We start from the raw sequence: 16387 nt of genomic DNA on the forward strand, positions 1-16387 counted from the left end.
TACTTTCCCCTACATCTGCTAGTCTACCCTGTAAGAGTTCGCACGACTTAATCAACTATGCCAGAGCCCATAATGGCTTGTGGCTGCACACGGAAGTTTCTAGTTTGAAAAATCTCATGATCCCTTTGAGCCTAGGTGGCGGTCCAAAAGAAAATAGGCAAGTCCTGGATTACCCAGGTGCCTAGACAGGCAATCCTAGAATAACCAGGTGCCTCAATCCACCCAGATGTGTGTTTAAGTTGCCACCTTAAGTAAACCATTAATTAACAATCTCACATCTGTCATGGATACTCTCAAAACCCAATCCACGTCTACTAGCATAGCATGGCATAATAAGCAAACGTAGAAGTAACTCCCAAAGGTTTGATAATAAACAGGTAATAGGTACTACCTCATCTACTTCCCATCCCACAGTTTAATTAGATCCTAATCATGCAATGTGTGAAGATTGATCTAATGCAAAAAAACTGGGTATGGAAGGGGATATGATCAAAGTGTGAACTTCCCTGCAATGTTGATGAAGATGATTCAAACTCAAAACTCTTGATAGTTCTACTCGTCATGCTCCGGTCAATCTATCATAAGCAAGCAATAGTAACCACACATAAGCAATCACTCAAAAGATCAGAAAGAACGAAGAAGACGATTTGGAAAACATCAAAACCAAGCAAATAACTCTTGCAACATAAAACAATTTCTAACAGTACCAAAATTATCTGAATTTGGCCTTATCGGAAAGTTTAGGTCAAGAGCTTCGATTTGCAAAAAGAATCAACTCAAACGGAGCTACGGAACTCAAGTTATGATCAAACGAAGTTTGAATTCAAATCTGATCTAATTCAAATTTTAAACTTTTCAAAAACATGTTTGAGTTGGATTAATGGATAGAGGAGATCATAACGAAGACGTGAGCGTTGGTTTCGTTGGATTTGGATAAACGAGTAAGAAGTTACGGTGTTTTGAAGATCAGGGGCTATTCTGCAAATAAGTTATTCACAAACGGGTCCCTGGCCGAAAACTGAATAAAAGAAAAGACTAAATAGCGAACGTTTGCTGCAGAAGCCTATAAGACGAAAACCGTTCGCTACTGAGTACTAACGGACAAACATCCACTAACTAACTAAACCTAACAAATAAACCGATCAAAACAAAGAAAACCGAGCTAAAAGAAAACCTAAAACAAAACCGGGTCGGTTTGTACCGGTTCGGGCGGTTTTTCTTCGAAAACCGGTGGCGGCGGTTAGCGGCGGACTCCGGCGAGGGCGGTGCGGCTCCGACGAGGGAAGTGCGGCGGCATGGGCGAGCAGCGCGGCAGCGGCGAGGCGAGCAGGTAGCGGCGCGGCTCGGTGCGGCGACGGCGGAGTGCATAGCAAGCGGCGTCGGCGGCGGCGGCGGCTTTGCAGCGGCGGCGGCGATCTGCGCGTGGGCGAGCGGCGGCAAGACGGCGTCGGGGGCCCGGGGCTCGGGGCCGGCCTATTTAAGAGGGGGGCGAGGAGGTGGCGACGGCCTTGGGGAAGGGGCCAAGGAGAGGCCGGGGCGGTCACGGCCGTCGAGGTCGGCGGCGGCGCGTGGCGGCTCGGGACTCTGTCCCGAGCTCGGGGACGAGGCGCGCGCGGCTTTGGGCCGGCTGGGCCGTGGCCTGGCGAGCTGGGCCGGCCCGGTCCGGTCGGTACAGAGATCTCTTTTTTCTTTTTAACATTTTTTTCAGACAAACAGAGACAATAATAAAAAAAACTTATATAGGCATATAATATATCAAAATTTTCTGAAAAAGATTTCCTACACGCTGAACATTTTTATAACTTCAAATAAAATCCACACAAATTCAAATAAATCAAAGAGTTCTACTGGTCTATTAAAATCCAACAAAAATCATTTTTAAAATACCAAAACGATTTCAAATTTATTTCTCTCCAATTTTCTGTTGTAGGGAATCATGTTACCCTAATTTCCATATATTTTATTTTTGGAGAAAAATAATTTTAATAAAACTCAAATAACTCCAAATTGAAAATAAATTCAAAAGAACTTTGAATTTAATTCTTTGAAACTCCCAACTCATATTTCATATAATTTGAAGAAGTCATTTTATCTTCTCTCATGAAAATCATTGAGCTGCATGAAGTTTATGAATTGAAATATTTCCAAATGAAATCCAATTATTTTCAAATACCCTTTCATTTAATTTAAATGGAAGAAGTCATATCATCTTCGCTCAAGGGTTTTGTATTTGAAAAGAATTTGAATTCATGGAGATCAGAAAGCAAATATGAAAGTTTGGGAAAGTCCTTTTATTCCCTCTCATTTAACTTTCAAAAGTTTTGAATTCACTCACTTTCAGACAATCAATCAAACAATCAATCAATCTATCTATTTATTATAACATTCCAAAATTTAGAATTTTGGGATGTTACAGACATATAATCACTCAAGTGTTCAAGCATATCAGCATTGCGTTTCAATTTTCTACCAACATAAGCATTGAAGTTTTCTTGTTTAATAATAAAATTATCAAACTCATCTAAGCATTGGCTAGCAGACTTATAATGAGGGATATCACCTTCATCAAATCTATAGAGAGAATTTACCTTTACTACATGTGTCGGGTTATCAAGACCATGTATTTCTTCAATAGGTGGTAAATTCTTAACATCTTTAGCCTTAATACCTTTTTTTCATAGATTTATTTGCCTCTTGCATATCTTCAGGACTGAGAAATAGAATACCCCTTTTCTTCGGAGTTGGCTTAGGAGTTGGTTCAGGAAGTGTCCAATAATTTTCATTACTCAACATATTATTCAATAGCAATTCAGCTTGATCAATAGTTCTTTCCCTGAAAACACAACCAGCACAACTATCCAGGTGGTCTCTGGAAGCATCGGTTAGTCCATTATAAAAGATATCAAGTATTTCATTTTTCTTGAGAGGATGATCAGGCAAAGCATTAAGTAATTGGAGAAGCCTCCCCCAAGCTTGTGGGAGACTCTCTTCTTCAATTTGCACAAAATTATATATTTCCCTTAAGGCAGCTTGTTTCTTATGAGTGGGGATATATTTAGCAGAGAAGTAATAAATCATATCCTGGGGACTATGCACACAACCAGGATCAAGAGAATTAAACCATGTTTTAGCATCACCCTTTAATGAGAACGGAAACAACTTAAGGATAAAGTAATAGCGAGTTTTCTCATCATTAGTGAACAAGGCGGCTATATCATTTAATTTAGTAAGATGTGCCACAACAGTTTCAGATTCATAGCCATAAAAAGGATTAGATTCAACCAAAGTAATTAACTCAGGGTCGGCAGAGAAATCATAATCCTTACCAGTAATAAAGATAGGAGAAGTAGCAAAAGCAGGGTCATATTTCATTCTAGCATTCAAAGACTTTTCTTTAAGCTTAACTAATAATTTCTTAAGATCATATCTATCATTGCAAGCTAAGAAGTCTCTAGAAGTTTCTTCATCCATAACATAACCCTCAGGCACAACAGGCAATTCATATCTAGGGGGAGAATCTTCATCGTCACTTTCATCAATATTATCAGTTTCAATAATTTCATTCTCTCTAACCCTAGCAAGTTGTTCATCAAGAAATTCACCTAGTGGCACAGTATTATCAAGCATAGAAGTAGTTTCATCATAAGTATCATGCAAAGCAGAAGTGGCATCATCAATAACATGCGACATATCAGAATAAATAGCAGGAGTAGGTGTCGCAAGTTTACTCCAAACAGAAGGTGAATCGAGTGCAGAGCTAGATGGCAGTTCCTTACCTCCCCTCGTAGTTGAGGGGAAAATCTTGGTTCTTTTATCTTTCAAGTTCTTCATAGTGATCAGCAGATATAAATCCCAAGTGACTCAAAGAATAGTGCTATGCTCCCCGGCAACGGCGCCAGAAAATAGTCTTGATGACCCACAAGTATAGGGGATCGCAACAGTTTTCGAGGGTAGAGTATTCAACCCAAATTTATTGATTCGACACAAGGGAAGCCAAAGAATATTCTCAAGTATTAGCAGCTGAGTTGTCAATTCAATCACACCTGGAAACTTAATATCTGCAGCAAAGTGTTTAGTAGCAAAGTAATATGATAGTAGTGGTAACGGTAGCAAAAGTAATATTTTTGGTTTTATGGTGACTGTAACAGTAGCAATGAAAAAGTAAATAAGCGAAGAACAATACATGAAAAGCTCATAGGCTTTGACCAGTGATGGATAATTATGTCGGATGCAATCAATCATGCAACAGTTATAACATAGGGTGACACAGAACTAGCTCCATTTCATCAACGTAATGTAGGCATGTATTCCGAATATAGTCATACGTGCTTATGGAAAAGAACTTGCATGACATCTTTTTTCCTACCCTCCCGTGGCAGCGGGGTCCTATTGGAAAGTAAGGGATATTAAGGCCTCCTTTTAATAGAGTACCGGACCAAAGCATTAACACATAGTGAATACATGAACTCCTCAAACTACGGTCATCATCGGGAGTGGTCCCGATTATTGTCACTTCGGGGTTGCCGGATCATAACACGTAGTAGGTGACTATTGACTTGCAAGATAGGATCAAGAACTCTCATATATTGATGAAAACATAATAGGTTCAGATCCGAAATCATGGCACTCGGGCCCTAGTGACAAGCATTAAGCATAGCAAAGTCATAGCAACATCAATATCAGAACATAGTGGATACTAGGGATCAAACCCTAAGAAAACTAACTCGATTACATGATAAATCTCATCCAACCCATCACCGTCCAGCAAGCCTACGATGGAATTACTCACGCACGACAGTGAGCATCATGAAATTGGTGATGGAGGAAGGTTGATGATGACGATGGCGACAGATTCCCCTCTCCGGGCCCCGAACGGACTCCAGATCAGCCCTCCCGAGAAAGATTAGGGCTTGGCGGCGGCTCCGTATCGTAAAACACGATGAATCCTTCTCCCTGATTTTTTTCTCCCCGAACACGAATATATGGAGTTGGAGTTGAGGTCGGTGGAGCACCAGGGGGCCCACGAGGTAGGGGGCGCACCCAGGGGGTAGGCGCGCCCCCCACCCTCGTGGACAGGGTGTGGGCCCCCTGGCCTTGATTCTTTCGCCAGTATTTTTTATATATTCCAAAAATAATCTCCGTTGATTTTCAGGTCATTCCAAGAACTTTTATTTCTGCACAAAAATAACACCATGGCAATTCTGCTAAAAACAGCGTCAGTCCAGCTTAGTTCCATTCAAATCATGCAAGTTAGAGTCCAAAATAAGGGCAAAAGTGTTTGGAAAAGTAGATACGACGGAGACATGTCATTGATCGACCACCACGTGGTCAAGACAAAGCGGCAAGCCAAGCCAAACACCAGCCCGTACTACCTCGCTGTAAAGATAGGGATAAAACAGCTCGGGCATATACATATGACCTTCGGCTGGACCTGGACAGTAGAGCAGGACATACCAGATCAATCTACGGATCGTGGGGGCGTGCCCTGACACGCGACAACAGCTATCTATTCGGACGTGACAAGCCTAATCACGCCCAGGCCAAATGCCGCAGACGGACTCCATCCGAGCTATATCGCGATATGGCCCGATATAGAGGCGCCGCACACCCTTTTTGCTTCACTGATGAAGTAATGGGGCATGAATTCCCCGAAGGGTTTAAACCCGTGAAGATCGAATCATAGGATGGAACAACAGATCTCGCGGTATGGATTGAAGATTTTCTTCTCCATATTCATATGGCCCACGGTGATGACCTTCATGCCATCAAATACCTTCCGCTAAAACTCAAAGGGCCAGCTCGGCACTGGTTAAATAGTCTTCCTGAAAACTCTATTGGCAGCTGGGAGGACTTGTAAGACACCTTCCGTGACAACTTCCAAGGTACATACGTACGACCTCCAGATGCGGATGACTTAAGTCACATAGTTCAACAGCCCGGAGAGTCAGCCAGGAAATTCTGGACCAGTTTCCTAACTAAAAAGCACCAAATCATCGACTGTCTAGATGCCGAAGCCCTAGCGGCCTTTAAGCATAGCATCCGCGTCAAATGGCTCGCCCGTCACCTCGGACAAGAAATGCCGAAGTCCATGGCATCCCTCACAGCACTCATGACCCATTTTTACTCGTGTGAGGATAGTTGGCTATCCCGTAGCAAAAGCACTGCAAGCGAGGCTGGCACCTCTGAGACCAAAAATAGCAACGGCAAGCCCCGACACAACAGGCACAAGCGTCGAACCAACGGTGACAATACCGACGACACGGCGGTCAACCCCGGATTCAGTGGCTCCAAGTACGGCCAGCAGAAGAAGCCATATAAAAGAAACAATCCAGGCCCATCCAGCTTGGACCGCATAATCGATCGTCCATGCCAGATCCATGGCACCCCAGACAAACCAGCCAATCATACCAACAGAGAATGCTGGGTTTTTAAACAGGCTACAAATTAAATGCCGAGAATAAGGAGAAGGGGTCACAAAGCGAGGACGGTGACGAGGAGTCCCGTCCGTGGAACACAGGGGGACAGAAGAAGTCCCCCCCCCAAATAGTGAACATGATATATGTTATGTCTACTACACAACCTTCTTCTTGTAGACATTGTTGGGCCTCCAAGTGCAGAGGTTTGTAGGACAGCAGCAAATTTCCCTCAAGTGGATGACCTAAGGTTTATCAATCCGTAGGAGGCGTGGGATGAAGATGGTCTCTCTCAAGCAACCCTGCAACCAAATAACAAAGAGTCTCTTGTGTCCCCAACACACCCAATACAATGGTAAATTGTATAGGTGCACTAGTTCGGCGAAGAGATGGTGATACAAGTGGTATATGGATAGTAGATAGTGGTTTTTGTAATCTGAAATTATAAAAACATCAAGGTAACTAATGGTAAAAGTGAGCACAAACGGTATTGCAATGCCTTGAAACAAGGCCTAGGGTTCATACTTTCACTAGTGCAAGTTCTCTCAACAATAATAACATAATTGGATCACATAACTATCCCTCAACATGCAACAAAGAGTCACTCCAAAGCCACTAATAGCGGAGAACAAACAAAGAGATTATGGTAGGGTACGAAACCACCTCAAAGTTATTCTTTCCGATCAATCCATTGGGCTATTCCTATAAATGTCACAAACAGCCCTAGAGTTCGTCCTAGAATAACACCTTAAGACACAAATCAACCAAAACCCTAATGTCACCTAGATACTCCAATGTCACCTCAAATATCCGTGGGTATGATTATATGATATGCATCACACAATCTCAGATTCATCTATTCAAACCAACACAAAGAACTTCAAAGAGTGCCCCAAAATTCCTATCGGAGAGTCAACACGAAAACGTGTGCCAACCCCTATGCATAGATTCCCAAGGTCACGGAACCCGCAAGTTGATCACCAAAACATACATCAAGTGGATCAATAGAATACCCCGTTTTCACCACGGGTATCCCATGCAAGACATACATCAAGTGTTCTCAAATCCTTAAAGACTCAATCCAATAAGATAACTTCAAAGGGAAAACTCAATCCATTACAAGAGAGTAGAGGGGGAGAAACATCATAAGATCCAACTATAATAGCAAAGCTCGCAATACATCAAGATCGTACCACCTCAAGAACACGAGAGAGAGAGAGAGAGAGAGATCAAACACATAGCTACTGGTACATACCCTCAGCCCCGAGGGAGAACTACTCCCTCCTCGTCATGGAGAGCACCGGGATGATGAAGATGGCCACCGGAGATGGATTCCCCCTCCGGCAGGGTGCCGGAACGGGTCTAGATTGGTTTTCAGTGGCTACGGAGGCTTTTGGCGGCGGAACTCCTGATCTATTCTCGTCCTCGAAGTTTTTAGGGTATATGGGTATATATGGGAGGAAGAAGTACGTCGGTAGACCTCCGGGCTGTCCACGAGGCAGGGGGGCACGCCCAGGGGGGTGGGCGCGCCCCCACCCCCATGGGCAGCCCGGGACTCTCCTGGTCTAACTCCGATACTCCGTGGGCTTCTTCTGGTCCAAAAATAAGTTCCGTGAAGTTTCAGGTCAATTGGACTCTGTTTGATTTTCCTTTTCTGCGATACTCTAAAACAAGGAAAAAACAGAAACTGGCACTGGGCTCTGAGTTAATAGGTTAGTCCCAAAAATCATATAAAATAGCATATAAATGCATATAAAACATCCAAGGTTGATAATATAATAGCATGGAACAATCAAAAATTATAGATACGTTGGAGACGTATCAGCATCCCCAAGCTTAATTCCTGCTCGTCCTTGAGTAGGTAAATGATAAAAACAGAATTTTTGATGTGGAATGCTACCTAACATATTTCTCTAAGTAATTCTCTTCATTTTGGCATGAATTTTCTGATCCATAAGATTCAAGACAAAAGTTTAATATTGACATAAAAATAATAATACTTCAAGCATACTAACAAAGCAATCATGTCTTCTCAAAATAACATGGCCAAAGAAAGTTCATCCCTACAAAATCATATAGTTTGGTCATGCTCCATTTTGGTCACACAAGAATGCTCTCATCATGCACAACCCCGATGACAAGCCAAGCAATTGTTTCATACTTTAGTAATCTCAAACTTTTTTCAACTTTTACACAATACATGAGCGTGAGCCATGGATATAGCACTATGGGTGGAATAGAATATAATGAGGGGGTTATGTGGAGAAGACAAAAAGGAGAAAGTCTCACATCGACGCGGTTAATAAATGGGCTAGGGAGATGCCCATAAATTGATGTCAACGCAAGGAGTAGGGATTGCCATGCAACGGATGCACTAGAGCTATAAATGTATGAAAGCTCAACAAAAGAAACTAAGTGGGTGTGCATCCAACTTGCTTGCTCACGAAGACCTAGGGCATTTGAGGAAGCCCATTGTTGGAATATACAAGCCAAGTTCTATAATGAAAAAATACCACTAGTATATGGAAGTGACAAAACAAGAGACTCTCTATCATGAAGATCATGGCGCTACTGTGAAGCACAAGTGTGGAAAAAAGGATAGTAGCATTGTCCCTTTTGTAATTTTTTCTTTTTTTATTTGGCCTTTATCCCCTTTTTTTATTTGGCCTTTCTTTTTTTTATTTGGCCTTTCTCTTTTTTGGGACAATGCTCTATTAATGATGATCATCACACTTCTATTTATTTACAACTCAAAGATTACAACTCGATACTAGAACAAAGTATGACTCTATATGAATGCCTCCGGCGGTGTACCGGGATGGGCAATGAATCAAGAGTGACATGTATGATAAATTATGCATGGTGGCTTTGCCACAAAGACGATGTCAACTACATGATCATGCAAATCAATATGACAATGATGATGCGTGTCATAATAAACGGAATGGTGGAAAGTTGCATGGCAATATATCTCGGAATGGCTATGGAAATGCCATAATAGGTAGGTATGGTGGCTGTTTTGAGGAAGATATAAGGAGGTTTATGTGTGACAGAGCATATCATATCACGAGGTTTGGATGCACCAGCGAAGTTTGCACCAACTCTCAATGTGAGAAAGGGCAATGCACGGTACCGAAGAGGCTAGCAATGATGGAAGGGTAAGAGTGCGTATAATCCATGGACTCAACATTAGTCATAAATAACTCACATACTTATTGCAAAAATCTACAAGTCATCAAAAACCAAGCATTACGCGCATGATCCTAGGGGGGTAGATTCGTAGGAAAAGACCATCGCTCGTCCCCGACTGCCACTCATAAGGAAGACAATCAAATAGCACCTCATGTTTCAAATTTCTTACACAACGTTTACCATACGTGCATGCTACGGGACTTGCAAACTTCAACACAACTATTCCTAAAATTCACAACTACCCAACTAGCACAACTTTGATATCGCTATCTCCATATCTCAAAACAATCATCAAGTATCAAACTTCTCTTAGTATTCAATGCACTTATATGAAAGTTTTTATTATATCCCTCTTGGATGCCCATCATATTAGGACTAATTTCATAACCAAGGAAAATTACCATGCTATTTAGGACTCTCAAAATAATATAAGTGAAGCATGAGAGTTCATATATTTCTACAAAATAAAACCACCACCGTGCTCTAAAAAGATATAAGTGAAGCGCTAGAGCAAATGACAAACTACTCCAAAAGATATAAGTGAAGATCAATGAGTAGTCGAACAATTATGCAACTATATGAAGACTCTCTAACATTTAATGATTTCAGATCTTGGTGTTTTATTCAAACAGCAAGCAAAACAAAATAAAATAAAATGACTCTCCAAGCAAAACACATATCATGTGGTAAATAAAAATATAGCTACAAGTAAAGTTCCCGATGAACAAAGACTAAAGAGGGGATGCCTTCCGGGGCATCCCCAAGCTTAGGCTCTTGGTTGTCCTTGAATATTAACTTGGGGTGCCTTGGTATCCCCAAGCTTAGGCTCTTGCCACTCCTTATTCCATAGTCCATCAAATCTTTACCCAAAACTTGAAAACTTCACAACACAAAACTTAACAGAAAACTCGTAAGCTCCGTTAGCGAAAGAAAAGAAAACTCCACTTCAAGGTACTATAATGAACTCATTCTTTATTTATATTGGTGTTAAACCTACTGTATTCCAACTTCTCTATGGTTTATACCCTCCGATACTACTCATAGATTCATCAAAATAAGCAAACAACACATAGAAAACAGAATCTGTCAAAAATAGAACAGTCTGTAGTAATCTGGATCAAACATATACTTCTAGAACTCATAAAATTCTCAAATAAATTTCTGGACGTGAGGAATTTATCTATTAATCATCTTAAAAAATAATTAACTAAATAGCATTCTTCAATAAAAATGGCAGCAATTCTCGTGAGAGCTAAAGTTTCTGATTTTTACAGCATGATCGCATAGACTTTCCCCAAGTCTTCCCAAAGGTTCTACTTGGCACAAACACTAATTAAAATATAAAACCACATCTAAACAGAGGCTAGATGAATTATTTATTACTAAACAGGAGCAAAAATCAAGGAACAAAAATAAAGTTGGGTTGCCTCCCAACAAGCGCAATCGTTTAACGCCCCTAGCTAGGCATGATGATTTCAATGATGCTCACATAAAAGATAAGAATTGTAACATAAAGAGAGCATCATGAAGAATATGACTAGAAAATTTAAGCCTAACCCACTTCCTATGCATAGGGATTTTGCGAGCAAACAACTTGTGGGAAAAAGAATCAACTTGCATAGGAAGGTAAAACAAGCATAACTTCAAAATTTTAAGCACGTAGAGAGGAAACTTGATATTATTGCAATTCCTACAAGCATATGTCCCTCCATCATAATAATTTTCAGTAGCATCATGAATGAATTCAACAATATAACCATCACATAAAGCATTATTTTCATGATCTACAAGCATAGAAATTTTATTACTCTACACATAAGCAAAATTCTTCTCATTCGAAATAGTAGTGGGAGCAAACTCAACTAAATAATTATCATGTGAGGCATAATCCAATTGAAAACTAAAATCATGATGACAAGTTTCATGGATATCATTATTCTTTATAGCATACAAGTCATCACAATAATCATCATAGATAGCAACTTTGTTCTCATAATCAATTGGAACCTCTTCCGGAATAGTGGATTCATCACAAAATAAAGTCATGACCTCTCCAAATCCACTTTCATCAATATAATCATCATAAATAGGAGGCATGCTTTCATCATAATAAATGTGCTCATCAAAACTTGGGGGACAAAAAATATCATCTTCATTAAACATAGCTTCCCCAAGCTTGTGGATTTGCATATCATTAGCATCATGGATATTCAAGGAATTCATACTAACAACATTGCAATCATGCTGATCATTCAAATATTTAGTGCCAAACATTATAATGCATTCTTCTTCTAGCACTTGAGCACAATTATCGGAATCCTTATTTTCATGATAGATATTAAAAAGGTGAAGCATATGAGGCATACTCAATTCCATATTTTTTATAGTTTTCTTTTATAAACTAAACTAGTGCTAAAACAAGAAACAAAAAGATTCGATTGCAAGATCTAAAGATATACCTTCAAGCGCTAACCTCCCCGGCAACGGCGCCAGAAAAGAGCTTGATGTCTACTACACAACCTTCTTCTTGTAGACGTTGTTGGGCCTCCAAGTGCAGAGGTTTGTAGGACAGTAGCAAATTTCCCTCAAGTGGATGACCTAAGGTTTATCAATCCGTAGGAGGCGTAGGATGAAGATGGTCTCTCTCAAGCAACCCTGCAACCAAATAACAAAGAGTCTCTTGTGTCCCCAACACACCCAATACAATGGTAAATTGTATAGGTGCACTAGTTCGGTGAAGAGATGGTGATACAAGTGGTATATGGATAGTAGATAATGGTTTTTGTAATCTGAAATTATAAAACAGCAAGGTAACTAATGGTAAAAGTGAGCACAAACGGTATTTCAATGCGTTGAAACAAGGCCTAGGGTTCATACTTTGACTAGTGCAAGTTCTCTCAACAATAATAACATAATTGGATCACATAACTATCCCTCAACATGCAACAAAGAGTCACTCCAAAGCCACTAATAGCCGAGAACAAACGAAGAGATTATGGTAGGGTACGAAACCACCTCAAAGTTATTCTTTCTGATCAATCCGTTGGGCTATTCCTATAAATGTCACAAACAACCCTAGAGTTCGTACTAGAATAACACCTTAAGACACAAATCAACCAAAACCCTAATGTCACCTAGATACTCCAATGTCACCTCAAGTATTCATGGGTATGATTATACGATATGCATCACACAATCTCAGATTCATCTATTCAAACCAACACAAAGAACTTCAAAGAGTGCCCCAAAGTTCCTACCGGAGAGTCAAGACGAAAACGTGTGCCAACCCCTATGCATAGATTCCCAAGGTCACAGAACCCGCAAGTTGATCACCAAAACATACATCAAGTGGATCAATAGAATACCCCATTGTCACCACGGGTATCTGATACGTCTCCAACGTATCTATAATTTTTGATTGCTCCATGCTATATTATCTACTGTTTTGGACATTATTGGGCTTTATTATACACTTTTATATTATTTTTGGGACTAACCTACTAACTGGAGGCCTAGCTCAAAATTGTTGTTTTTTTGCCTATTTTAGGGTTTCGAAGAAAAGGAATATCAAACGGAGTCCAAACGGAATGAAACTTTCGGGAACGTGATTTTTGGAACGAACAAGATCCGGGAGACTTGGACCCTACATCAAGCAACCAACAGGGAGACCACGAGGTAGGGGGCGCGCCTACCCCCCCCCCCCCAGGCACGCCCTCCACCCTCATGGGCCCCCTGTTGCTCCACCGACATACTTCTTCCTCCTATATATACCTACGTACCCCAGACGATCAGATACGGAGCCAAAACCCTAATTCCACTGTCGTAACTTTCTGTATCCACGAGATCCCATCTTGGGGCCTGTTTCGGAGCTCCGCCAGAGGGGGCATCAATCACGGAGGGCTTCTACATAAACACCATAGCCCTTCCGATGAAGTGTGAGTAGTTTACTCAGACCTACGGGTCCATAGTTACTAGCTAGATGGCTTCTTCTCTCTTTTTGGATCTCAATACAAAGTTCTCCCCCTCTCTTGTGGAGATCTATTCGATGTAATCTTCTTTCGCGGTGTGTTTGTTGAGACCGATGAATTGTGGGTTCATGATCAAGTTTATCTATGAACAATATTTGAATCTTCTCTGAATTCTTTTATGTATGATTGGTTATCTTTGCAAGTCTCTTCGAATTATCAATTTGGTTTGGCCTACTAGATTGATCTTTCTTGCAATGGGAGAAGTGCTTAGCTTTGGGTTCAATCTTGCGGTGTCCTTTCCCAGTGACAGTAGGGGCAGCAAGGCACATATTGTATTGTTGCCATCGAGGATAACAAGATGGGGTTTTCATCATATTGCATGAGTTTATCCCTCTACATCATGTTAGCTTGCTTAAAGCGTTACTCTGTTCTCTTGAACTTAATACTCTGGATGCATGCTGGATAGCGGTCGATGTGTGGAGTAATAGTAGTAGATGCAGGCAGGAGTCGGTCTACTTGTCTCGAACGTGATGCCTATATACATGATCATACCTAGATATTCTCATAACTATGCTCAATTCTGTCAATTGCTTAACAGTAATTTGTTCACCCACCGTAAAATACTTATGCTCTTGAGAGAAGCCACCACTACAAAAAAATACACTTCCGTGATGATACGTGTTTGTCACAGTAGGTCGCGTTTTTTGTCATGCATGTACATCCATGACAAATTTATGACAGAATCAAGATAGTCATACCTGTGCTGTCGTAGAAGTGTTCCATGACATTACCAAAATTATCATCACGGAAGTGTCCACTTCCATGACGATAAATCGCGCGTCACAGAAGTGTTTTCGTCAAGGGTGACCGACACGTGGCATCCACCGTAACGGAACGCCTTAAGCTATCGGGTCGGGTTTTGGATCCGATAACCCGTTAACAGCCCCGACCAATGGGGATTTTCCATGTGTAAAATCATCATTGGCTGGAGGAAACACGTGTCGGCTCATCGTCGGGACAGATGTCATCCACTCATTGGACAGAAGGTGCCTATGATACGTTGACATGTGGCACGACCCAACAGAGGCCCATTCCTGTGAAAAGGCCAGCCCGTTTGACTTGGTCAAAAGGTGGCGGGCCGACCCATGGAAAGCCTGTTAACGACCTGCTCGCATATAGCCCATTTACAGCCTGCTAACCCAAGGCCCGTTACGCCCTATCCGAATTAGGACCAGTACTGTCATCTGGGCCATCCAATATGATTCCAGCCTGAATCACTTCTGGCCCATGTATGGCCCATGACGTCTTTTGGCCCATATGAGGCCCTATGTAACTCTTGGCCTATTAACGGCCCGTGGTGAAACTGGCCCGTAATGAACAGTGTATCACTTTATACCCATTAACGACCTGTGGTGAAACTGGCCTGTAATGAACAGTGTATCACTTTATACCCATTAACGGTCCGTTATTCCGTTGGGCCGTCTCCAGCCCATGTTATCTTTCGGCCTTCTTAGAGCCCATTTATTCTTGGGCTCATTTCCAGCATTCGTTTACTTATGGCCCATTACTGTCATTTTCTGCTTGTGGGCCAAATTCAGCCCATGGTTACAGTTGGCCCGTTTGTGGTCCGTTAATACATTGGGCCGTTTTCATAGCGTCATCAAATACGGCCTATTAACGATGGCCCGTTATGGTCGGCCCATGAACGGACGATTCCAAATCTAGCCCGTTTACGGCCAGAATGCGGTCTGTTTGGCCCATGTTTGGCCAATCGATCATATGGCCCGTATAAGGCCCATTGATGATACGACCCGTAGAAGGCCCATTGATGATACGGCCCATAGAAGGCCCATTGTTTCTACGGGCCGTAGAAGGTCCACTGTTTATACGGCCCGTAGAAGGCCCACTGTTTATACAACCCGTAGAAGGCCCACTGTTTCTACGGCCCGTAGGAGGCCCAGTGTCACTACAGTAAATATTAGCCCATGGTTATTGTGGCCTAGTTTTAAAAAATAGGTTATTGCAGCCACTAGCAAACCGCGGAAAAAGAACTGCACTGACTACAAGCAAACAAATAAACAAGATAACAAGGAAATAAATAAGCAAGCAACATACACTAGGCTATCACGGCTATTACACATATTACATCCACTGGGCATCAAAGTTCGCCACCAGTGCAAATATAGGGAACACAACAGCATATAAATGCCGCAGCAAAACAAGTCCAGAACTGAAACCACTTCAGAAGAGCTCAAGAAACAATATCCTGGGTACCCATAATGCTGGCAAGATGCTTAGCTAGCTTATTAACTTTCTCTCGTTTGGCGCTTAAGTCCTCCAGCACTTGCTGTTGCACCAGAAAGTATGCATCTGAATTCTGCAGGGACTTCCTCAGTCCTTCGGCTTCCTGTTGCATAACATCTAATCGATGTCTTTCAACTTGAAGTTGAGACTCAAGAAGCCGAACTGATTCAGGCAATGAGTTCGAAGAGCTGGTGCCAGCAGTGGTAGCCAGTAACTCGAACACTACATCAAGACAGGACTTTGGGGTTGTCTCAGTGTCTTCAATATAGTTTTTGTCAGTTTTCTTGGAGACCAACAGGGATGTCTCACTATCTTGAACCTTATCTGCATTACTTCCTTTACCATTGACTAACAGGGTACTCTTCTCCAATATTTTATCCGCGTTCTAAAAGAGAAACAAACAAACACATCTCAGGTTTACAATGTAGTATATGAAACTCATTTTGGTAAACCTGTTCAGTAGTAAGGTGGACAGGATAACAGCATGAAACAAACATATATCTATGTAGT

Source organism: Triticum urartu, chromosome 2, assembly GCF_003073215.2.
Source record: "Triticum urartu cultivar G1812 chromosome 2, Tu2.1, whole genome shotgun sequence".
Lineage (NCBI taxonomy): Eukaryota > Viridiplantae > Streptophyta > Magnoliopsida > Poales > Poaceae > Triticum > Triticum urartu.